The 24,549-nt window shown below is 50.3% G+C and overlaps 1 protein-coding gene across 4 annotated transcripts in view; it reads left to right on the plus strand.

The window, feature by feature from the left end:
* NHS (NHS actin remodeling regulator) overlaps window positions 1–24,549 on the plus strand; it is a 490,359-nt gene that overhangs the window by 301,883 nt on the left and 163,927 nt on the right. The window lies entirely within an intron of this gene.

A 24,549-nucleotide genomic window follows, 5' to 3' on the forward strand; every position in this document is an offset into this window, starting at 1 on the left:
GAGGTGTGCAGCCCACCGACCGGCAGCATCTTCCATCCATCGCTACCTTCGGCGTCCCCGCCGCTCTTCGCGGGGCCGGTAAGCGAACGCGGACTTCGGGGAAGCTCGTTCCTCTTTGGCAGGATGGCAGCTGCGGCCCCGATCCCTGACCGAGGTGGACACCGTTTCTTCTCCAAGAGGGGGCTCGGCCTGCTTCTCCCTGAGGTGGGCAGCGGGAAAGAGAGCGGCTCAGGAGCAAGTGTGTTTGAATTGGGCCCGAGGAGAGGGCTCGGCTGAGGCCCCGGGCGTCGGGAAGGGTCGTGCGGTAGAGACCACGGAGGCTTTGGAAGAAAGATGGAATTCCTTAGTACTAATGAACTCAAGTTCCCATGCTGGGCCTTTGGGCTGCTCACCATCCGGCTGTGATTTTTTAAGAGGGTAAAAATATAAAGAGGTAAGGAGGTGACTTCTAGATACTCTAAGCACTCAAAACCAAGGAACCTTTTTCTCTTGTTCTCTCAGCATCTTGCATGAGTGGACACACAGACACACACACAGACACACACACAGACACACACACAGACACACACACACACACACACACACACACACACACACAGAGCTCAGCTAGCTGGCTCTGAGGCAGAAGGGATTTCACCTTACAGGACATCCGGAGCTTGTTCTTGACCACACACTTAACCCGTTTGTTTGAAACATTGTCAACCTTCCTTGAACTTGGCATCGCCTCTCAGGGCCATAGCCTAGGGAGACGTCTGTCTTATTGTTTGGGCGCTTGTCGAGATGCTGGTCACAGACCAGGCTGGCAGATGCTTGGGTCATCCTCCAGTGGTGTTGCTGCAGTGAACAATCCGAGGCAGGATGTGGCCTGGGTCACCTGGCTTTTGCTGTCACTTAGCCGTGGGGTGGCCATTGGACAACCATGTGTGGAGCCTGGCAGGTCCAGCCCCGAGGGACAGAGATGGTCTGGTTGGATGCCCACAGGCCTCCTCTAGTTGCTTCAGCTGTGCCCCCACACCTTGGAGATCTGGAGCTTAGTAGGGCACAGTCACACAAACTGCCATCATCTGGCCCCACGGATGACCGCACCGGTCTCGTAAAGATCTCCCAGCTTCTGCCTTTGCCCGCCTCGAGTCTGTTCTGCACACAGCTGCTAAAAGAATCCTTGCAAAGAGGTCAAATCGTATCTCACTTTTGCTAAAAGTTACGTGTCTCACTCAGAGTGAAGCCAGAGCCCTCCCTTTGGGGCGGCCCACAAGCCCTGCACGACGGGCGCCACGGCTCTCCCCCCACACTGCCCTCACCCTCCCGCTCGGGCCGCGCTGGCCTCCTGGCAGCTCCCGGGACACACCCGGCACTTCTGCCTCTGGGCTTCTGCTCTTGCTGTTCCTCTGCCTGGAACAGTCTTTCACCAGGGAGTCGAACAGCTCCCCGCCTCATCTCCTTCAGAACTCGCCTTCACAAGGGAGGCTTTTGCTGCACCCTCTCGGCCCTCAGAATCGCCCCTTCTCTCTTAAGTTTCCTCCCTAGCATTGATCACCACCTAGCACATTATGACATATCTTATGTCTCCGTTTTGTTTATTATCTGCGCCGCTGCCCTCCCCCGCCCCCCGCAGTAGAAGGTCAGCTCTGTGAGGGCACAGATTTTTGTCTTGTTCAGCCCTCTACCAGCAAGGCCTATAGCAGCGCTTGGCGCGCAGGAGGAGCTCAAGAAGTATTTGTGGAAGGGATGAATGGACCTGCACCAGAGGCTGCTTTTCGGGATGGCACTCGAATTGTCATAAAGCCTGGAGCTTCCGCTCAGCTGCAGAAGCCCAGCTCTTTCCCAGCCTTGAAGACTCGTGCAGGCTGCATGGTGCGTCTCTGGGAGACCGTCCCCTCTCTCAGCAATCTCGCTGTTGACTGCTGCGCCCACAGACAGTCAAAGTTGTCTGGTCCGCTCTTGCTGCGGTGGACGCAGCGCTTGGAATGAAGAGGAGGGCCTGTTCCCTTGGCATGTATTAGAACTCCTGGGCCTGGCGATGAGGCGGTTTCCCCAGGGCATCGCCTGAAGGCACAGCTTCACAACCATGGGGTGCCGGGTTCCCCTCCTGAAACCGCTGTTCCCGTAAGTGGGACGATCAAGTGCCGGCGATCAAATGGAGTAGGGCGGCCTCTGAGGGGGCCTCCCCCACGTCCAGACATCCCTCTCCCTCTACGCCCACTTGCCTTCCCTGCATCCCGGCACAGATGTCCCCAGCCGGCGCCTGGGCCTGACGCACTGCAGCTGGGAGGATGAAGCCTTTATCATCGTGACAGTCATTCAGGGCAGGGTGCTCCAAACAGATGCCAGCACAGATCGAGTGATGTTTTCTGTAATAATATCTGCTATTTATAGCATATCTGCCACGTGCCAGGAGCTTTACGCTTATCTTTCATCTTTACAAGACTCCTCCCAAGGAGACATTTCTCTTTAAAGAGAGGGAACCGAGCGCAGAGAGGTTCCATAGCTGGTCCAAGACCGATGAGCAAGGCAAGTAGTGGAACTGGGTTTCTACCAAGATCTTGCTCCAAACACCATGCACTGCACGACCTCCAAGAGTGCCTTGTACGGTAATGCAGGGGGTGCACTGCACAACTCCAAAGGCATCCTGAATGGTGCTCTCTGGAGGTTACAGTCCACGGGGTTCGACACAGCCACCCTGACTCTCTGCTCAAAGCATCACAGGGGTGTTCTAGGGAGAAAGAAGGTGGAAGGGGGCATCAGTCATGTCAGTTCACGAAGCTTTCCCAGTCTTGCATCTCCGGTTCCCAGATTTCTGCTTATGATTCATCAACCAGAGCTGGGGCACAGGGACACCCCTAGCCATAGACTGGGAAAGAAAGTATTTTCAATGTCAAGGCTTTGAAATGGAATGCAACAAGGAAGAGTGGGGGAGAGGGAACTGTGGGCCAGTAGTGCCTGCCACGCCAATGTTTTTGACTTCCTGGCCAGGAACATTTGTAGTGGACCCCGTGGTTGGCAGCAGCCCTTCTTTCTGGGCTATGTCAAGGCAGTAGGACATACTTGTCCTCCTGGGTGGAACATGGAAGAGGGATTAGAAGGCGGGGGGCTGCTCGGATGCAGCTTGTGGCCTCCCTCGCACAGGGAGTGGGTGTGGCTCCCTGATGACCTCCCAGTGTCACCTGGGAGCCGGTTACAAATGCAGAATCTCCGGCTCCAGGCTGGACCCACTGAATCCGAACCTGCATTTTAGCTCAATGCCAGGCTGATCCATGGGCACGTGAGTGTTTGAGAAATGCTGTTTCTAGAACATAGACGGAGAACACGAGCCCCCCCCAACTTCCACCAAGCCTCTCACCGCTTTCAGCTCTAGCACGACAGACACGTCTCAGTTCATCCAGGACTGTCCCCTGTCCTGCGCAGCTCCCCAGTCCTGGGCAAGCCACCCTGTCAGCTCTTGTCTCCCCCTATCAGGGCCAATAACTGAAAGCCTAGAACGCTTCCTTGGGGAGGTCAGGAGACATAGCACGAGGGCCTTTCCCTCAGGATGTGGGGCTGGACAAGGCCTGAGCCCTGTCTCAGCAGCCGAGGAGCACAGCAGGGCTCTGCCCCCCAGGGGAGGTGCGGAGAGCTGGCAAGGAGATGGTTCAGAATCCTGTGGGCTTCTTAGCCAAGTGGTTCAGAGGTGTTATTGCTGGACGGAATCACACTTCAGTAGCCAGCGTGAATGGGCTTTGCATGAAGAACCTGGTAACACAGCAGATTAACTCTTTCCACACTCTTTTCTTCCACCCCGTCGTGTTGCTTTCTTCTTCCTGCCAAGAAAACAGAAGAGCATTGCCTGGATCCTACACAGGAAGCACTTGTCATGAGCAGCATTGGTGACTCAGAGTTATTTTTTAGTCCTGCCAGCCAAGAGCAACAGGAATGAGCTGGACTGATCTGACTTATGAGTGGAAAAAAACAACTTTTCCTGCCCTCGAACCTCCTCTGAGTGACCCCCTTCTGCCCCCAGCCTCCTTCGCCATGGCCTGGGCAACTCATGTGGCTGCCTGGAAGCCCCTCTTTGGGGGGCCTGGGAAACAACGGGTGTGTCAGGCGTCACGCTCCGTGAGCAAGTGCGTGCCGCAGGCCTCCTGGAGTGGCAAAGAGCAGACAGGGCCCGGCTCCTGGAACCTGGGGCCTGGAGCCACTTGGCTAGTCACACAGTGCCACATGCTGGGACTTCTGTATGCCACCCAGGGGAGGGGACGGGAAAGCCCAGAACAGCTGGGGCAACTTCCTTGAGCGCTTGGATCTAGTCCTTTACTGTGGCCATTCTTCTTCTTTTTTTTTTTTTTTTTGGTCTTTTTGAGGGCTGCACCTGCAGCATATGGAGGTTCCCAGGTTAGGTGTCGAATCGGACCTGTAGGCGCTGGCCTACACCACAGCCACAGCAATGCAGGATCCAAGCCGTGTCTGCGACCTACACCACAGCTCACGGCATCGCCGGATCCTTAACCCACTGAGCGAGGCCAGGGATCGAACCCGCAACCTCGTGGTTCCTAGTCAGATTCATTTCCGCTGTACCACGATGGGAGCTCCTAATGTGGCCATTCTGATCGCGAGCCTGGTGGCTCATGGGAGCTTTGCAGCCCTCTCCCACACAGCCAAGGGGAGAGAGCGATTTCCTCAGGGCCTGAAGTCGGCTCGCTGCCACCCAGCGTGTCTGTATTTGAGTCCTTAGCCACTGTGCTCTTGTCTGTGCCATGTTTTGGAATCAGGGAAATGACATACCCAGGAGCTGTGGGGTCAAATTTGCTAGGCTGCTTCAGACGCCTCTGCATTCTAGAAAGACAGCTGTGGGGGGTCAGGGTGTAGTTCCTGGAGCCAAGCTTCTGTTACTGAATGTCTCCTGTGCCTTTGCTCAGAAAACTATACAGCGACCTTTTAAATGTCCCATATTCCGAGACAAGGGCCAGAGCTGCCCGGGGGCGTAGGTCGTGGGGATGGGCAGGGCTGCCAAGGTGAATGGAAGGTGACACGTTAGGCCCATTTGTCACCAACAGGCACACAAGGGTGGCGCCGCCCCCGTCTCACCCCTGGGCTGTGGAAATCCTCTGTTTTGCAGAGCTAGGAACTGCAGCGTGGTCAGCCCAATAGGCCCATTCTAGAAGGAACCATTTCTCACTGACTGGGATCCCGTGAAATGAAGGCTGTCGCATTCTTCATGGCTTTGTCTCTGTGAGTTTGGGGCCCACCTGGAAGACGTGTGTTTCTCTTTGCAGCACTGTCGGGACCCTGGGAAAATGTTAGCAGAACCTCCCTCTCAGTGAGCCTGTTGTGTGGCCGCTGCAAGGAGCCGCATGGGGCGTGTGAGTGAGTGAGAGGGGCTGCAGTGGACTCTTGTCTTTCAGGCCTAGGTTTGGGTTTGTCTCACACTCGCTAGTGCCCCTGTCCCCTCTCCCGGCTGCAGTGACAGATTTGAGCCCCAAGCCCACAGTTCTCCATTACGTGGGGCCCACGACCTCCCCACTACCTCGAGCAGGGCTTCTCATGTTGGACCTGGAAAGCTTGGCAGCAGCCGGATTGCCAGGCCCTGCCCTCAGAGTCAAAGATCCAGTGAGTCTAGAGTGGGCTCAAGAATCGACATTTCTGGAGTTCCCCTTGTGGCTCAGCGGAAACAAATCCAACTAGGAACCATGAGGTTGCGGGCTCGATCCCTGGCCTCGCTCAGTGGGTTAAGGATCCGGCGATGCTGTGAGCTGTGGTGTAGGTCACAGACATGGCTCAGATCCTGCGTCACCGTGGCTGTGGTGTAGGCCGGCAGCAGTAGCTCTAATTTGACCCCTAGCCTGGGAAGCTCCTTATGCTGCAGGGAAAGCCAAAACAACAACAACAACAACAACAACAAAGAATTGACATTTCTGACAGGCTCCCTGTGATGCTCGTGTTGCCGGCCAGGGACCACACTTGGAATAGCTGTGGCCTCAAAGAGCTCCCAAGTGTTCTTCCCCTTACTGGTCCCCCCTTAGCCCGGATTGAATCTATCAGGATAAGAAGACCTCAGTGTGAGCGCCGCCTCTCTTCTTAAGCCTGGCTCTTCATTTCCACTCCCCCAATCCTTGTTTATGGGAGGAGTTAAGATACCATCTTGGGGTGGGAAGCAGGAGTCCGAGGTGCTAAGGGATTAGCCTGGCTGCCCCCCGTGCTCCCCCTTCCATCCAGCCCCCAGGGGACCTCGGGAGCTTGGGAGTTCCTGCTGGCGCTGCAGTAGCAGGCAGCTTGCATCTGGAGTTACACCCTTCAAAGGTCTCTGGAGGAGCAGGAACAAACCGGAGGAGAAAATTACATTTGAAATAATTTATTTTCACATGCAGGGGAGAAATCACATTTGGTCTAGATTCATGTAAAGAAAACAGAGATTAGATTTTGAAAAATGTGTTGCTGGCAAGAGAGAAGAGCAGACGGCTTTGGATAAAATACACATTCTGTTGAACCTGGCCTTCAGTCCCAGACTGCACTTAAAGGGGCTTTGAGTTAGACTGTGGAAGAGAATCAAGTCTGAATTTTCTGTGCAATTTTTTTTTTCTTTCGAAATACATTCTAGGTTGGGACTGGGAGTGACAGAAGCATTGGGACCGTGGGAGAGGGTGGTCCTAGGGCGTTGAGCTGTGGGGGTATGCGCCACAGCAGACTGATTTCAAAGACTCTTCCGAGGAGAGAGAGGGTATTCCCTTGGGATTGCTACCCAAAGCTTGAGGCTTAGTTCCGGGGAAGGCAGTACGGGGAGGCAACAGGCAGAGCCCCCAAGCAGCGTGAAGGTCATGCATGCCAATGGCCACACCCCAAAGGCTTCCCCTGTAGGCCCTCAGTGTGGAAGTGGGTCACGGTCAGGGTAAACCCATCACAGAGACGACTAAGGAGACAACCACAGCATCAGCTAATGTTTATTGGGTCCTCATCATGTACCTGGCTGAATGCACATCGTCATGTAAAACCCTCACCTAGCTTGCTAAAGGCAGTGCTGTCCTCATCTCTGTGCTATAGATGAAAGGCGTGGAGAGAAGTTAAGAGCTTTCTGAAAGCCACACAGCTGTCTGACTAGCATGACCATTGTAAAGAAAAGGTCATAATTGACATGTGTGAAAATGTGTTTGGTTGAGTCACATGCAAGAGCTATTTTTGTAGGTTAAAAAGATGGTCTAATGTTGGTAATTTTATATAATGCAGCCACACACACACACACACACACACACACACACACACACACACACACACACACACACACATACACATCTAGGGGGGTGGACAGGGGAGAAGGAAGGAAAGAGAGACAGGGTGTGTGCGTGTGTATGAGAGGGCCATGTAGCAAGCATATACATATGTATATACACACACACACACACACCCAATGTCTGGAGAAGGCATAAATACACTGTGATATAATTAAGTGATGGATTGCTGCACAGGAATGAAAAACAAATGCTGTTAAGTCATTAATGACTTAAAATGGATGTATATGAAAATATACTGTTGAGCAAAATATCTAGTTGCAGAAGGATACAGAGAATATGATATAATTTATATATAGGTGAATATATACAAAACTCTATTTTGTTAAGATATGTGTATGTGTTCATGCATTCCGGAGTCTGGTTCCAGAGAGTGGTTATGCTTGGATCTGGGGGGTAGCCAGGAAGGGAACATGGTCAAGGTAGAAATACAAAAGGGGCTTTAAGTGTGTTTGTAATTATTTTTTCAAACTGAGTGAGCAGCAGGCAGATGTGCACTCTGTTCTTTATACCTCTTTGTATCAGTTACCAACTGCTGCATAACAAATCACCCTCGAATTCAGTGGCTTCAAACAATACCATTGATGATCTCAGTCTCTGTGGTTCCGAATCTGGGCACAAGTTTGACTAGGCCTCTCACCAGCAGCAACAAGGGGTCGGGTGGGGGTGGATTTGCTTCCAAGCTCACTTGATGGCTGTGGGCAGGATTTGAATTTACTGTCATGGGCTCTTGGACCGAGGGCCTCCGCTTCTCGCTGGCTGTAGCACAATAGCCACCCTCAGCGACTTGCCATGTGGCCCACTTCATGGGGCAGCTTACATCATGACAAACAGATTTATCAGAGAGTTTTGAGAGATAGAAGGTTGGAGTGGGGGTAAGGAATTACGATCTTTTATAACCTGTTTATGGAAGTGATATTTCATCATTTTACTAGAAGCCAGCGCATACTCAAGGGGAGGGGATTACACAAGGCCACAAATACCAGGAGATCAGGAATGTTGGGGACATCTTAAAGGTTTGCTTACTATGATATGCCTGAAATATAATAGATTTTAAAAGAAAAATGTATTCATAGGTAAATATGACTGATTGCTGGCATTATATGCTCTCTAATCCTCTGTGGTAGCCCCGTATTTGGCCACTGTTAAATCCTGCCCATGCCCCCACCCCATCTCATCCTCCCCAAGGTCCATCAGAATCAACAACAAAATCAATTAACGATGTTTTCCTCATTACTGGGATTCAGAGAGATGTCAGTGGCATATCAAAAAAGCACTTTTCACTTCTTCGACTATGCTTTTGCTAGGTTGGTGGTTAACAGTGCACTTGAGAAGTGTGTTCTCCAAGATTCCCCACTGGCCAGAGCGGTGGGATGGGTATGAGCTTTGCAGCCAGAATTGGGTCCTGACCCCTGTTCCACCCCTTACCCACGTTCCAGCTACGTGACCTTGAGAAAGTCATACTCTCTGAAAGGTGGTCTTCTCATCTGAAAAATGAGGGGAGATAAATATACATACACATATCCATGCATCCATGGCCTAATGTTTTTCTTCACCTTTGGGGTGTACACACTGCGTTTCGAAGGCCACTAGTTTAAGGAGGCCGGAGGCTCCCCTTCCGGTCTTCTGATTGGTGTCACGAGGTTGATGTCCCAGGACTCTCTGCCTGGGGACCTACTTCCAGGACCCATTTGACTGATTTCATGGTGGTTTTTTTTGAGGGGGGGGGGTCCCAGGCTCACCAACTGGAAGGAGCTCTTTAGGACTGGTTGCTAGACTCTGCTGTGTTTGAAAGGATGCTTTTCTGACCTTGGACTTCCAGTGACATGAAAAGAAATCTCCAAGTTCAGAGTCAGGGAAAAGCTCCCCACAGATACTTGACTGCCCTTGGGAAACCCGTGGTTCTCTCCGTGCAGCATTCTATGCAATGAAGACCATGCAACACGCACATCTTGAGCCATCCTGCTCTTCCATGGTGGGCAGCCTCATGATCTCTGGGTGGTTGGAACATTCTCTTTTGTCTGCTGTAAGTCCAACACACGGTTCAGCCCTGTGTGGACACATCACACAGCCTTCAGCTTGAAAACGGACTCTACTGGCCTTAGCCTAAAGTTTTGGGAGGGCTGAGCACTCCCTTATTTTTCTCTCTCTCTGGAACAAAGCCTCCTATTGTCTTTCAGGTGGTCACAGTTTTTAAGCCATTCACCTTTGAGTGGCTCCTTCACCACCAAATTCAACTCTAAAGACCCGCTCTGCCAGCTCAGCTAGGCTGAAGGGGTAGCACGAGCTAATCGTCCCACCCAAAGGTGATTTTCCCCAGGGCCTCCCAGTGGCCTTTAAATGATGGTGGCCTTTCATACCCTGAGGATAGCCTTCCAGAGCCACTCATCTGGGGAGAATGTCACCTACTCCAACTCCTGTCGACCCCTGTCTTTACAAATAGCACATTCCCTTGGCAGTGAAAGTGAAGCAAAGGGATGCCCAGTGAGGCCTGGTTTATAGAGAAAGCGTTGGACATCGCTCTGTCCTGCCAAGTTGACCATCCAGGGTGTAAGGTCCACGAGCCTTGACATGCTCTGAGTTCCCTTGAATTTCCCATTGAGTCCATATTGCTCAGCTGGCTGGATGTCATGGCTACGTAGTAGTGAGAAACGCTATCTGTGATGATGGAACAGGCAGAAATATGAATATTTCCCTTGCTGTTTCCTCATTTCGAACCCCCATGGACCTTTCCTTGCACTTTTGCCGGATCACCCGCTTGGGAGAGATGCTGTCTGCCATCCACTGTCTGGGAAAGGGAAGATGGTTCACACAGTATCGAGAGTGTGTTGAAAGGAAAAGTCCTCTCTGTAGAGCCTCGGAGTTGGGGGGGGGGGGCAAAGAGGTACCCTCTGTCCTGCATTTCCAGCTCTTGACTTCTCAAGCCAGTGGGTAGGGTCACTTTGAGGTCTACACACATGCAAGCGTGCACACGAACACACACACACACACACATTCTTCCCAAAGCATGGTTTGGCTTGGCAGGGCTGGATTAGAGCTTGGAAAGCTGCCCACTGCATGGTGCCAACTTTTAGGAAGAAAGAAAAGAAATGACCCAGGCTCATGGGCAAAGTTTTAATGAGAAACAAATGGCACTGAAGCAGTCAGGGAAGAAACCCTTTCCCTGGGAACAGAAAACATGATGTTAATGTCCAAAAATAGTGCAATAAAATATTGAAAAGGTTTTAAGGGGTTGTGAGAGGCAAGATTAAGGAGTTGAGGGCACATTTGTGTAATCTTGGATGATGATAATAGAAATAGAAATGTGTTGGGGGGGGGGTCCGGAATAGAATCTTAGTCCCGATGAACCAGCGTCTGAAGCTTCTGGCTTTCATCTCTCCTGATATTTGTTTTTATTAATTAATTAATTTATTTATTTAGTCTTTTTTGTGTGTGTGATTTCTTGGGCCGCTCCCGTGGCATATGGAGGTTCCCAGGCTAGGGGGCTAATCGGAGCTACAGCCGCCGGCCTACGCCAGAGCCACAGCAACGCGGGATCTGAGCCACGTCTGCGACCTACACCACAGCTCACGGCAACGCGGGATCCTCAACCCACTGAGCAAGGCCAGGGATCGAGCCCGCAACCTCATGGTTCTTAGTCGGATTTGTTAACCACTGCGCTACGAGAGGAACTCCTCTCCTTTTCCTGAGTATGCATGTCTGTGCACAGAATGTGGAAAAGTCCTATGCTACAGCTCCCCAAATGGTAGATACTCTAAATGGATCGTGGGTGACCATCTCAGCTCAGGTTCCCCAGAGGCAAAGCCCGAGACAAAGGCCGAAGTGCAGGTGTAGTTTATTTCTGAGGCAAAGGAAACTCTGGTAGCAGAGTGGGGAAAGGGGGATGGGGAAGGGGACGAAGCCACGAAGGAACTGGTAAGTGAATTACCACTCACTGTGAGCAACTGGAAGACCCTGGGAGTGTAGAACCCTCGGGGTACTCCCGCCTGAGGGCTGAGGGAGCTGGGCCGTTATCCTCCAACTCCCAAGGCTCCTGTGTTAGGAGATGCGCCAGGTGGTTGCTACTCCCCCAGCATTTCTGGGCAAGCCTGTGGGCAGAGTGGCCTTCCTCACTTGCAGAAAGAGACTCCAGACACAGAGATGCCGTCAGCTGCGGTGCCCTGAGGGGTGAGGTCCAAGGGCTCTGGGGCGGTGGGCAGGCTGTGACAGTGGCCCCTGCAGTCACATGGGGTATGTATAGAGATGGTCAGCGCCAGAGACTTTGTCACAGTTATGGCCTCGATACACATTTCTCCCCTTGAATGCGCTGTAATAGAAGATTTGGAATAGTAAAGAATTTTTATAGAAAGAGAGTTTCAAAAGCCAGAAGATTGTCGTATGGGTTCCATGGTACCTACATTTGTCCAAATTAATTCCATTGGACCTTTCAAATCTGCGCAATTTTAAATGTGAATTAGACCTACATTTCAAAAGAAGCAGGTATGAAATTCTAGATTTTAATGCCTTTCAGTAGAATCCTCAGTTCCTGCCTGTTGGGGGTATCCTTGCCTAAATCCTTAAAATTCTGCCTGTGGACCAACAAGGGAAGCCTTTTTTTCCCTAGAATTTCAGTTAGAAACTGTTAAAATGGGGGGCTGGCAAATCAATGCATTGTACCCTGGATGGTGACTCCCTGTACCAAAGCAGGTTTCCTTCAGCTGCTTCTGTGCCTCGGTGTGTGCCCAGGCAGCCCTGGCTCGGTTCTCCTGGAGACGGTGGCCCGCATTTTGGGAGAGCAGTGCCTGGGGACTTCATCCGTAATCTGAGGCCACAGGTCAAACATGGGCAGCGCAGAGAAAGAGAGACAGGGCCTGATCTCATGGGGCGGCCGGCTGGGGAAATAAGCACTGGGTTCCGTTTCGGGGCCTCATGCGTCGTGGGCACGCAGTGGATGCGTGCTGCACCCAACAGATTCCCGCCTGCTCACCGCCTCCTCCCGGGCCCAGCCTCCGCTGAGAACACAAAGGGGTGGAGAGGGCTGGGGGTGGGAGAGGCGCCAGCACAGTGGGGGCCGGTGGATCCTTCTGTTCTTTCTCAGAAGCCCCAGATCGAGAGAGAGCTGACGAGGTGGGCCTTCCCAGCAGAGGGCCTTTCTAATGACTCTTCAATTAATTGACTTGACGCTGGTGGGGCGAGCTCCAGAGGCTGAAAAAGATGAAAGGCATTGAAAGGGAAAAGCTTTGATGTCACTGCAATCCTGTTCAGATTCAGTAAGGTTTTTTCAGGAACTTTATACCTTAACCACAAACGCCTCACAGGGTCGATCAGTCACGCAAGAAAATGTTTGTCGTTTTCTGGGATTGGTGGGGGATGAGAGGGTGAACGGAAAGCCAGGAAGGAGGGGCTGGGCATGGGTTCTGTGGGTGGCAAGTGTGTGTGATGGGGGGGACAGGGCAGGAGAACAAAGGTGCCCAAGGAGAGGTAGAAGGTGAGGCGGCATGTATGTGTGAGTCACGTTGTCAGGGCACCGGCACGCTTATTGTACAGACTTTGGCACAGATGTGTATTTTTCCAACTGCTTGTGTTCTCCCAGACTCAGTGTCTTCTTACGGTATTTTTTCCTAAAGCTAATCTAATCTGCTTATATCAACTGATACTATCTGGCCATTTAGATACACACGCCCCCAGGCATCTTATTCCTGCAGAGTCTGAAGGTTCAGAAAACTCACAGAAGTGCCTTGCCAAAAGCACTTGTGTTGTTGCCTATTAAAGATGAGGAAGTGGAGGTTGCGTGTGGGAACTGGCCTCTCATCTACCCAGACCAGCATTTCTTATGGCACTGGTGACATGGAGGGCCAGGTAGTTGTCTGGCGTGGTGGACGGTCCTGGGGATGGATGTTTAGTGGCATCCCGGGGGCCTCTGGCTGCTTGATGCCAGTTATCACCTCTCCTGAGTTGCCCCAGTGAAAAGTATTTCTGGGAGTTCCCATCGTGGCTTAGAGGTTAACGAATCTGACTTGCATCCACGAGGACGCAGGTTTGATCCCTGGCTTCGCTCAGCAGGTTAAGGATCCGACGTTGCCGTGAGCTGTGGTGTAGGTCACAGATGCAACTCGGATCCCGCGTTGCTGTGGCTGTGGTGTAGGCCAGCAGCTACAGCTCCGATTCGACCCCTAGCCTGGGAACTTTCATAGGCCGTGGGTGCGGCCCTAAAAAGCGAAAAAAAAGAGCAAAAAAAAAAAGGGGGGGGAGAGAGAAAGAAAAAAGAACAGTATTTCTAGACATCTCTAATATTCCCTGAAGAGGGCAGAATCGCCCCTGATGGAGAGCCACTGCCTCGTTATAGGCCTGGTGGGCCCTAGAATCCCACACTGGCTGTGCTGCTCTGTGCAATTTGCGGGTTTCAAAGCATGACTCTCCTAGGCCTTGAGAATCGCGCAGGAACATTGGAATGGAATGATGCCACATGGGGTGTGCATAGAGAATTGGCAGTGTTCACATGACCAACCAAGATACTCATCTGAGCAGGCTCTCCACTCCCTAACAGCTCTAAATCAGATGGGATTTTATTCAGCATATGCTAGGTTGGAGTATAGAAATTACCACTTTCTGAGGCTCAAATGGTCAAACATCAGCAGTTTTCCTATGGTTCGACCTAAACTCACAGTCTTAAGAGATATGTCCTGAACACCTTTCAAAACTCCCCAATCCTGGAACATGAAACTGTTTGTTTAGGCTCAGGACTCTGCTCAGTCACATTTCTAAGGCGAGTCCAATGTTTTCCATGCAGAGCCTCATACCACAAGCTAACCGCACTGCCAGACTCCCCTCAAGATTTCTCTCTCACTCTGTGGTGAATTCAGTATGGCCACAAATTCTTTGCAGTGATTCCCATTAAAGGGTGGAGTCTGTGCTCCGCCCCACTGACTCTGGGCTGACCTTGTGACTTGCTTTGAGCAACAGAATGTGCTGGAAGTGGCATTCAAGTTCCAGAGCTTAGACCTTTAAGAGGTCTTGCGTTTTCTGCCATGGCCCCCTTGGCCACTCTCCTGAGACTTCCCTATAAGGAAGCTGGTGTAGTTTACAGGAGGATGAGTGGCCATGGGGAGGAGAGCGAAGGTACCCCACTAATGGCCGACACCTCCCTGGACGTGTTGGACCTTTTAGTCTGCTGACCAGCTAGTTAAATCCAGTCAAATGAGTGGAGGCCAAGTGAAACCAGCAGAACCACCCAGTGGATCCACATGATCATGAGACATAAGAAGTCATGGCTGTTTCAAGTCACTGAGTTCTGGGTTGGTTTGTTATGTAGCAGTAGCTAACTGATACACATCGAATGGCAGCTTTATGGTTTTTCACCATCAGTTAGCACGTGCCTTCAAATAAAGAGCAGCAAAGCCATGCTTGCCTGGACTGCCAGCTGGTCAGCTGGCATCATTCCCCAGCCAAGTGTCTCAGGCACTCACACCAGCCTCCCAGTGGGCACCATTCAGTCACACTCTCTAGGAAAACTGCTGATTGTCTAGCCTTGGAAGCCATAAGGACAGGCCAAAACCTTATGAGTAAAAACGACAAAGGCCAAGTGTCTGATCTGCTGGATGGTTGACTATAGAGCCTCTGTATGCAGGGGGTGCCTGTACATATGCCGCATGTCAATGTCACGCATAGGCAGCAGTTTCACCATGCTCATTTTGACTAGGACGCACCTCCTAGGCCTGGTTACCTGATGGAAAGTACCTTAAGCCTCCATCTCCTACTGTCATAGTTTGGAAGAGCTATTTCAAACTGAGAGTTGCCTCACAAATGGTGGGCATTAATTGGCTTTTTATCTTAAGGCTTCCACTGAATGTCTCTTGATCTAAAGCAGATGCCTTAGGAAGCCCCTTTCTTTATTATCTAAAGAAAGCGGTAGTTAGCACTCGTGACAATAATTCTTTGTGAGTTCTTGCTTTCATGTTGCACATACCAGTTCCCTCTGGGCTTTACCGACATAAGAAGAAAAATCCTGTCTTTCTCTGTGCCTGTGGCATCCCCGGTGCATAGCACAGGGCTTGGTTCCTGATTGTTCCTCAGAACGTGTGTCGATGGATGAATGACTGCATTCGTAAATGAATGAGTTAGAGAAGCTGAGAGCGGGGCCGGTGGGGAGGGCAGGGGGAGAGTTTGGAATTCATCACCTTCCGGCTCCTGCTCTGCTTACTGACTGAGGACACTAATGCAGGAGGATTAGCGTTTGTTTTCTTCTTCCAGGACTTTATTCCTTTAAAAAGCCACTTGACACACCTGATTATCTAATCTGTCACAGCGTGTGATTATGGGAGAGGAAACACCGAGGATTCTTCCTCCGGCTTGGTGGGCTATGCCGCAAACGTCCGTGATCGGGGCTGGCTTTGTGCCACTGGGAGCAGGCTTGGCCCTGTGACTCATTGAGGCACTGCCAGGCCCTGCCTGGGCACCAAGCAGGTACCACATGTACCTCCCAGAGCTACCTTCCTCTTCCCGTTCAGCCGCCTCTCAAGCCATGTCCTTTTCTGGGCTCTTGGACGTGAAAGCATGGTGGCCTTTTCTGACATGAAGCTAATAATATTCTCATCTCGATTCTACTTAACACTGAACTGGAAATTTGGCCTCTAGGGTGAAGCTTACAGTTAATTCATTTACTTTTGAAATAATTACAGCAGCCATGAAAGAAACGTCCCCACGCGGGCCTGGAGTGGTCTGATTCTCAGTGTTTCCCAGGAACCGGTTGTGTGCTGGGTGCTTGGAAGACCGACACGATGGCCACTCTGCAGCCTGGGGCAGCGGGCAAAGCTGGAATGGAATTGCTTGCAGTCGCGCTGCTTTGGGAGTAGCTGGGCCTATGCTCCTGCCACCCACTCCCTTCGTTGTCTCTGATGACCTAAATGAGAAAGACAGTTGGTTTCCTTCCCCCTCGGCTCGGTCCCCCCCGCCCCCTGCCACACACACAGGCTGTGTCCCTGGCAGCCTGAACTGGGGTTGTGTGCTGTCTCGTCTACTCAAGGGTGATCTATAGCTTTGAAGGCAAAAATAAACAAACAAGCAGAGTCCACCCTGCCCTTTGTCTAGGAGGAAATGAATGGGTGCCCGGCTTCCACCACCTCCCCTCCATGTTGCCCTGCGTCAGGCCCCAGGGAGGGAGCAGCCAGAGAAGAAAAAGAGGCCCTTGCTAATGGTGTGTGTGTGTGTGTGTGTGTGTGTGTGTGTGTGTGTGTGTGTGTGTGTGTGTGTGTGTGTGTGCGTGCGTGCGCCCGCGCGCACCTGTGCATGTGAGACAGAGACAGAGATAAAGAGAGTGAGAGAGAGAAGGAAAGGGAGAGAGTGGGGGAGAGGGCGAGGAAGAGAGAAGAGAGGGGGGGAGAGAAAAAAGGGAAGGAAGTGGGGGAGGGAGGAAGGGAGGAGAGGCAGGGAAAAGAAGGCAGAAGGAAAAAGACAGAGGGTGAGACGAAAGGGGAGCACCTTCAAAGAAGGCAGAGGAGGAGTTCCGTTGTGCTCAGTGGGTTAAGCACAGTATCCACGAGGATGCAGGTTGGATTCCTGGTGTCACTCAGTGGCAGAAGTCGAAGATGCAGCTTGGATCCTGCGTTGCTGTGGCTGTGGTGTAGCCCGCAGCTGCAGCTCCAGGTCAGCCCTTAGCCCGGGAACTTCCACATGCGGAAAGTGCAGCCATTAAAGAGAAGAAAAAAAAGAAGGCAGAGGAGTGATCCACGTAGGTTTCAGAGCATGAATGAAGCTATTAAACCTATCTTTGCCCTCTGTAATTTGCCCTTTGTGCTTCCAGATCAGTTGTAGGCATACCCCTACCCCCCACCCCGCACCCCATGTCCTCCTAACTCTAAAATACATTGAGGAAGTGCCTGCAGAAGCCTCAGGTACTCTCTCCTCAAGAGCAGTAGATAAATTAAGCCTTGCCATGGGATCTGTTCTTCTCCTGTGCTGCCCTGGGGCCCCAGAAGTCAAGGAGATGATGGGACCCCCCCCCCTAGCGTCTTGGCCAGCTGACCTCAGAACCACTGGCTGGCTGATTGCTGGGCACGCCAGGCAGAACTGTCCACATCTCCACTCTTCCAACCCCAGAGTGTCATCTTCATGAGCTGTCCCCTTTGCAAGGCCACCCCAGGGTGTGCCTGTGTCCTGCAGGCAAGCTGCCTGGGATATTTGTACTCACTCTCCATGGTGAGTCCATGTGGTCTGCCATATGTATTATTATTTAGGCTAAAAAACTAAGTGAGATAATCCATGGCACACGTATGGCACAAAGTAAGTGATCAGGAAATATTAGTTCCTGCTATCTGATATCATCATAATAATAGCCAACATATTTTTTAAAAAAAAGCACTACGTGCCAGGCACTGCTCCAAGCAAGTCTTAACCCTGTGTGGTTGGTGGTATCTCCTTTTAACAGATGGGGGCGGGGGGGACAGAGGCCCAGAATACCCCAGTTCCCAGGATCTAGACCTGAGGATCTGTTTTAACATAGAACCCGTTTGTCACGAGAAGAGACAGGGACAGCGAGGGCAGAAGAGAATTTACTCACGTGTGCCTCCTTTTCTCTGCCTCCAGCGCCACTGCCTCCTCTTGCCTGGACCGCAGAAGTCACTTCCTCTCTGGCCTTCCTAGGTCCAGTATTTCTCACGACAGTTGATTTTGCACACAACCATTAAAGTGATCCTTTAACTCTTGGGCCACATGAGCTGGCCTGCCCCTCTACTAACTCTTCATTCGCTTTTCCTCATGCTTAGAATGAAACTCAAGCTCCCCGCCATGCTGGCCTGCCACCAGTTTTTAAATACATGCAAGCTCTTTCTTACCTGCTATTCCCTCTGCTCTTTTTCCCATCACTTCATCCTTCAGAACCCTGCTCATGCTTCAGTATCCCCTCCATGCCCATTTTTCTTTATCTCAGCACTTTCTTTCTATCTTTCATCGATCTTCTCACACTTGAGAAATATTTTTATTGGTTTGGTTAGGTCATTGCTTTCCGTCTCCTTTCCGCACCAAACTGCATGTTCACCATCATGCGGATATTGTTGGCTGTTGCATCCTCAGCAGTTAGCACAGGGTCTGCCTGGTGTATCTGGATCGTCTGGGATGTGTACTTGGAGATGTGGCTATGACTGGGGATCACCTTGCTTCCCATCCCCACTGCCATCTTGTGCTTCAGACCTGAGCGTGGGCCTCTTCCCTCCAGAGGGGTGTGCCCCCATTGGAGTTTCCATGGCATGAGTGCACAGATCTATTGCATGGGAAGAAAAGATGGTGTCTGTGGCTGTAGCTTCTCGTGGCAGGATGCAGAATGAAAGATAGAAGGATATGAGATGGTCAACAGTGCTCTTCTTGTCCAGAGCTTCCTGGGGCTGCTGCTGCCTGAATAGCATTGGCAGCTACCCAGTGTGCTCGCCCCTCGCTCTCTTTGCCCACAGAACGGAGGTGCATCTAAGAGCCATAGCATAGTCAGTCGTGTAGGTGTTCACCCTCAAATAATTGAACATTACAGAATGTGAACCAACGACGCAACTAAATGTCCATTTGAGAACTTAGCTTGGCACCATTGGAAGTTAATTTCTCCTTTGTGTCCCTGGAGACACTGTCTGATAAAAGTAAAGAGGTGGATAGTTGTTAGTCTCTTTCCACCTTCCAGACATTCCTTGAATTTTTCTCAGAAAGATTGATATAAGGCAAATCTCATTTTTTTCTTGTCCCCCCCCCCCCCACACACAACCTTTGTCCCTTCCAAAGGGTGAACTATGGGAAGATCTCATGGGTGGTGTCCTAAACAACTTTCCCTTGATTAAATAACCCTTCTCCCAAAGGCTACTTGTGAGGTTTCAGTTACTTAAAAAACAAAACAAACAATCCAGAGTAAGAGAATCAGTCTTTAAAAAAAAAATAGAAGGTTACCTACAGTCTTGCCCTGTACAGCTGGAAAAGATGTGAAAGGCACGGGCTCCAAGCGCCAAAGAGGATAAATAAACGTGTCGCAAGTGCCATTAAAAAAACACATCTGCACCCTGTCAGCAGTGAGGATAAACACACGATTGTTTTCCCTTTCACAGGGAACAATGATGGGGAGAGGCGACCTGATGGACCCTGTCCAGGCCTCTTCCATTTACATTTTCTCAAGGTTGAGGGATGGGTGCTTATCTAGCCTTGATGCATTCCCAGAATCTCTCATCAGAAGGAAATCTACAAAGAAAACAAATAGTATATGCTCATTCAGCTCACAGGCAGGTGAAGAAATAAGGAAAGGAAGGAACGGTTACTGAGTGGACCTGAGTTGCCCAGTCAAGATTTGGGATTTTGGACCTGACATCCTTCTCTGGTTTTCTCCCTTCTCCTAATTGCCCTGCTAGTGGGAAGAGCAAATGGAACCAACATGAATATCCCTTGTAGCTGTTGAGTGTGGCCAGTGTTTCTTCCCTTAGCCCTAAACCCAAAACTCCCAGGGTCCATCAACTTCCCGAGTATCACCATAAGGAGCTTTAGAAGTTTGTGTGAACCTTCAGTAGAATCCATGAAGGATAACCAGGAGCCTAGGGAATTTGTGACCCAATATGAGAAGAGGTTCAGAGACACAAGGAAATGGAGATGACCTCTGGAGATGCCAGCCATCTGGAACCTCCATTTTCCTAGGGTTACTGAGAGGTCACTGTTTAAATTTTAAATGGAGCTTCTTTATTTTGGTTAGATCTAATAACGCTTCTCTTGTGTGCCTAAATCAGAGAATGAAAGAAATGTGATGACTATATGCCCTTAGTCAACTCAATTTCAACATTTGGCCTGGAGTGGATGAAATATAATTCCATCCTCAATTTTTCAAACTATTAGAGAGTGTCCAAAAAATTGCCAACACCTCAGAAATTATTCACATTTGACTTTGGAAGGTGTCCCTGGTTTATTAGCCGACAGCCTGAAGGCTGGCTTCAAATACCATCATGGAGAAATGGCGGGAACCCACGCGAGTAGAGTTAGAACCCCGTGACATTGTCCTCACTCTGTCTGCTCTCGCTTCCCCACCTTCTCAACTTCATTAAACTCTTTCCATTGCCTCATCTCTACAAAGGGGTGGGAGAGTGGAGAGTTAGAATGTTCCTAAGGACTCTTGCGGGACCACAGCTCTGCAGTGGACTGGAATCTGTGTGCTCCGATTGACTTTTCAGCTCTTCATTCATGTAACACACTTGTTGGATTGCCAGTTAGGTGCTACTGGGCTGGTCAAGAAAGATCAAAAGATGAATGGGATGCCATTTTTATCCCAGAGAGGATATACAATATGTCTGTTAAATATGCAGTGAGCACTTTATAAATGCTGGCAAAGGGTGTGCAAAGTAGAGGTTGTAACAGCTGTGCTGAATGGTGCTGGGATTAATGATACTCTTTAATTTTTGCCAGCATTCAGTATCTCGTATGAAAGACTCTGAGCATTTTCCAGCTGTTGGAAATGATCAGAGGATTGTAGACACCCAATAATTCTGAGGAATTCTGTCAGATGCAGGGGCGCAGCAGGACCACATACCTCATCAAGGTTTCCCATGGCTAGAGGTTGATCCTGGACTCGGATCTAGGCCTCGTGTGGCCCAGCATTGGGTTAGTTGATAGATAAGAAAGTGTCAGTCCGTTCTGGCTCTGCCACTTGCAGGTTGAGTGTCCTTTGGGCAAGTTATTGCACTTCTCTGTCGTAGTTTCCCCCTCTGTAAAATGGAAGTGGAAGAAGTAATTGGTTGCCTAGGCTGTGTGCATTGAGTGAGTTCGGACATGTTGAAATGCTCAGAGCATCAGTGCTATAGTTTCGTACTTATAACAGCCATTAGCAACTAGAAGTGAGGCTAGAATGCGTTCTTTCAGCCCCACATCAACTGGCAGTATGAAATCATCAAAACCGGTATTATAGCCAGTTCTTAGAGCTAAGATATTTCGTAAGTAAATTTTCTCTGTCAAAAATGCACATAGTCCGTGTTCAGGAGATGTTAGCCATCACCTACCTCGTGGTACTGCGGGAGGGTCTTCTGAGCTTCCTTGGAGTCCAAAGATGATGCTCCCAGCCTGCCCCCCACTCTGTGTGCGCATGTGTGGGCGTGTGCCAGTGGACAAGGTGTGTGCTAGTGGCAGATCCAATAACTCACTCTGTAAATGATCCCAGCCAAAAGTTCAGTTGCAGGAAATCAAATTCAGATCTGTAAGCTAGTGAAATTCAAACTCCTTTTAAACATTTATTGCCATTTCTAGGCAAGAAACATTTCCCCCGATCAGATTGTTTTGGCCAGGAAATCTCGCATTTTAAAAGCAAGTAAAAAGTGAAAAAGTAATTCTCAGTACGCGACACGATTTACTGTTAGCTTCGGAGGAATGTGTGTCATGTTTTAAACTTGAGTAGATTGATGTTCTGCAAACATCCCACTGCTTCATATTTATAGAGTGCTTTATTTTAGAGTGTTAACAATGAAGGAGAAAAAAGCAGAACTTTCTGCAGGCAATTTCCCCCCTATTTTTGGTCTTGATGCTATTTTGATTTGGAACCAGCCTTGTTTCTCCTGTCTTTTTCAAGCACCGCAGGATTCTATTCTCTTGCTCGCTCTCTTTTTTTCCCCCCAAAGGAAACACTTCAATTGCTTTTATTGACGAGGAGAGGAAAAATCTAAACATCAGGCAGCCAGGCTAATAATGAGAGACAGGCTGATGTGACAACTAACAAAGAACAAAAACAATTACGCCTCTTCCTGTAGGTGCACGGGGTTCAGGAGGAGCCAGAGTGGGGAAGGCTGGCGATGCCGTGGGAACCCTGCCCTGCCCCCCAGGCCCCCTCCTCCAGGTCGCCTGTAGCTCAGCAGACACTCTGCCCTCCTATAGCTTCTCAGTGCGGTGCACCCCCCGCAGCCTTGTGGGGGGGGCACTCTCAGGAGTGTGCTCCCCACTTATACGTGCATGCAGGTGCGCACACACACACAGAGTAACCTCCAACCAGATTAGGGAAGTTTGGTGGAAGGATACTCTAGATTCCTCCTCCCCCTTAGTGGGACAGTCCTGAGATGTGTTCCCCACTCTCTCAGAGGGTCCCCCTCAGAGTAGAGCCCCCATCACCCATAGTGACCTGCATTGACTCCTTCCTTCTTCTGTCTCACCCCCCCCCAATACCCCTGCCACCAGTTCTTGGCCGGACTCTCTAGAATCACCTCTTGTATTCATATCATCCATGAAGGGGCTGCTTTTTGAGGGATCCCAAAATAGGACAAGAACCTAAAAATATTTACCCAATTATATTCCTTATCCTGCTCCCTTCGCCACGCTGTCTGAGTGCCAGGATAAAAGATGGGGGAAGACTTTATATATAGCTACAGCGGAGTGCCTTTTGTTGCAGTCTTTGTAGTGCCATCTTCTCATTTGGAATGTGTACTTCTCTTTAGGTTCCGAAGCTAAGGTTACTTCTGCTGCTGGTTTTCGTTAATGCACTGTACAGCTATTCACTGAGCGCCTACTATGTACCAACTGCTCTTCTGGGTGCTGGCATTAAACCACCGAGCAGAGCAGCCAGAAGCCCTGTCCTCCCTGCGATGGCAGTCTCATGGGAGGAGACATACCATAGACAATGGACATAATGAATATGTAAATGACAATGGACATAATGAATATGTAAATGATATTGTGTGTTAGAAAGTGGTCTCTGCTAGGGCCTAAAAGAAAGCAAAATGGCAGCAGCGGGCCATGTGGGGGAAGAGTTGCAATTTTAACTCAGCTTGTCACTTATTTTTCTGTCTCCTGCAGAGGGGAGACTGTGGAGCTTGATTGGGGGGACAGGCTGCCCCCCTCCAAAACAACAGCCCCCTTCTTTCTCCTCATTTTCCAAATCAGTCTCCAAGGAGACGCTAACACTATTAATAGTCCCTAAGGACAGGAAAGAAATGTCTCTCTTCTCTCCAGATGAAATTTTTTGCTCTTGTTGACTTCTTTATTCCTATCGGGAGTGCGGCTAATAGGAGACTCCAAGAAGTAAATGTTTGATGCGTGAAGCGTGCGTGCCAGGATCTATCTATTTGAAGCCCTGTTGTACTTGAATGGCGCACCTTGCCAGAGCCAGGGCCACTAAGGCAGGAAAGGCAGGGAGGAAATGAGACAGCATGCTTAGTTCCAGTTCCCCCACCCCCATAATTACAAATGAAGCTTAATCATTAGCTTCAAGGGCACGAGGTAGCTCTTATGCACAGTGGAGAAATTTGAGTTTCATCCTCGCTTGCCTCATGGGAGCAGACGTACACAATACTCCAACAAAGGGCTGGTCTCAAAGGGGCGATTTCAGATGCAGTTACCAAGGAGAAAGGGAGACCGGCCGGGGGGGGGGGGGGGGGGACGGGCATGACAGTTTCTTTCCCATTTATTTTTTTTTTTGAAAGAACATCAATTTTACTTTTTTATTGAAGTATAGTTGATTTACAGTGTTATGTTAGTTTCAGGTTGCAGCGCAGTGATTCACTTATACATATATATATATATAGTTTTGTTTTTTTTTTTCTTTTTTGGTGCACCTGTGGCATATGGAAGTTTCTGGGCCAGGGATTGAATCCGAGCCAGAGCCGTGACCTATGCTGCGTCTGCAGCAATGCCAGATCCTCAACCCACTGCTCTGGGGTGGGATTCCAACCCGCACCACCACAGAGACAACACCGGATCATTAACAACCACTGTGCCACAATAAGAACTCCCAATATATATCTGTTCGTTTTCAGAGTCTTTTCCCTTATAGATTATTACAGAATTTTGAGTAGAGTTCCCTGTGCTCTACAGTAGGTCCTTGTTGGTTATGTGTTTTGTATGTAGTAGTTTGTGTCTCTTAATCCCAGACTCCTAATTTAACATCTCTCCCAGGGGGACCGGTGGTTGAGAACAGAGCTCAGGTGACTTATGATGGCACGTATTCCAGGGGTTCTTCCCGGAGAGGACTGAAAGTGTGGCAAGAGAACCGGGCAGGGTCTGGTTGATGGAGGGCTGCTGGCGGAGAAGGAATGGGCACTTGCCCTGAGGAGTTGACAGTAGAGAGGCCCCCACAGCTGGGGAGGGGGGTGGAGGGAGAGGAGCCAAAGAAGCCCCCTGGGAGGGCGTTTGGGCCATGGGGACCACCCGCCCTGAAACAAACTGGAGGAAGAGAGACAAGCCCCAGACACAATAGAACCCTGTTGGAATCGGCTAAAAAGTCCGACAAAGTAAAATGAGGTTGTCTGGGTCTGGTCTATCCTCTGCTCTGTGATTTCTGCGGAATTGCTTGGGGTGGGGGGAGGCAGGCTGATCTAGTCTTCGACATGAAGGA

The sequence above is a fragment of the Sus scrofa genome, chromosome X (genome assembly GCF_054392235.1).
Source record: "Sus scrofa isolate SSC_HxYL_T2T_F1_AM1 chromosome X, Sscrofa_HxYL_maternal_Yorkshire_Landrace_v2.0, whole genome shotgun sequence".
In the NCBI taxonomy this organism is placed as follows: Eukaryota; Metazoa; Chordata; class Mammalia; order Artiodactyla; family Suidae; genus Sus; species Sus scrofa.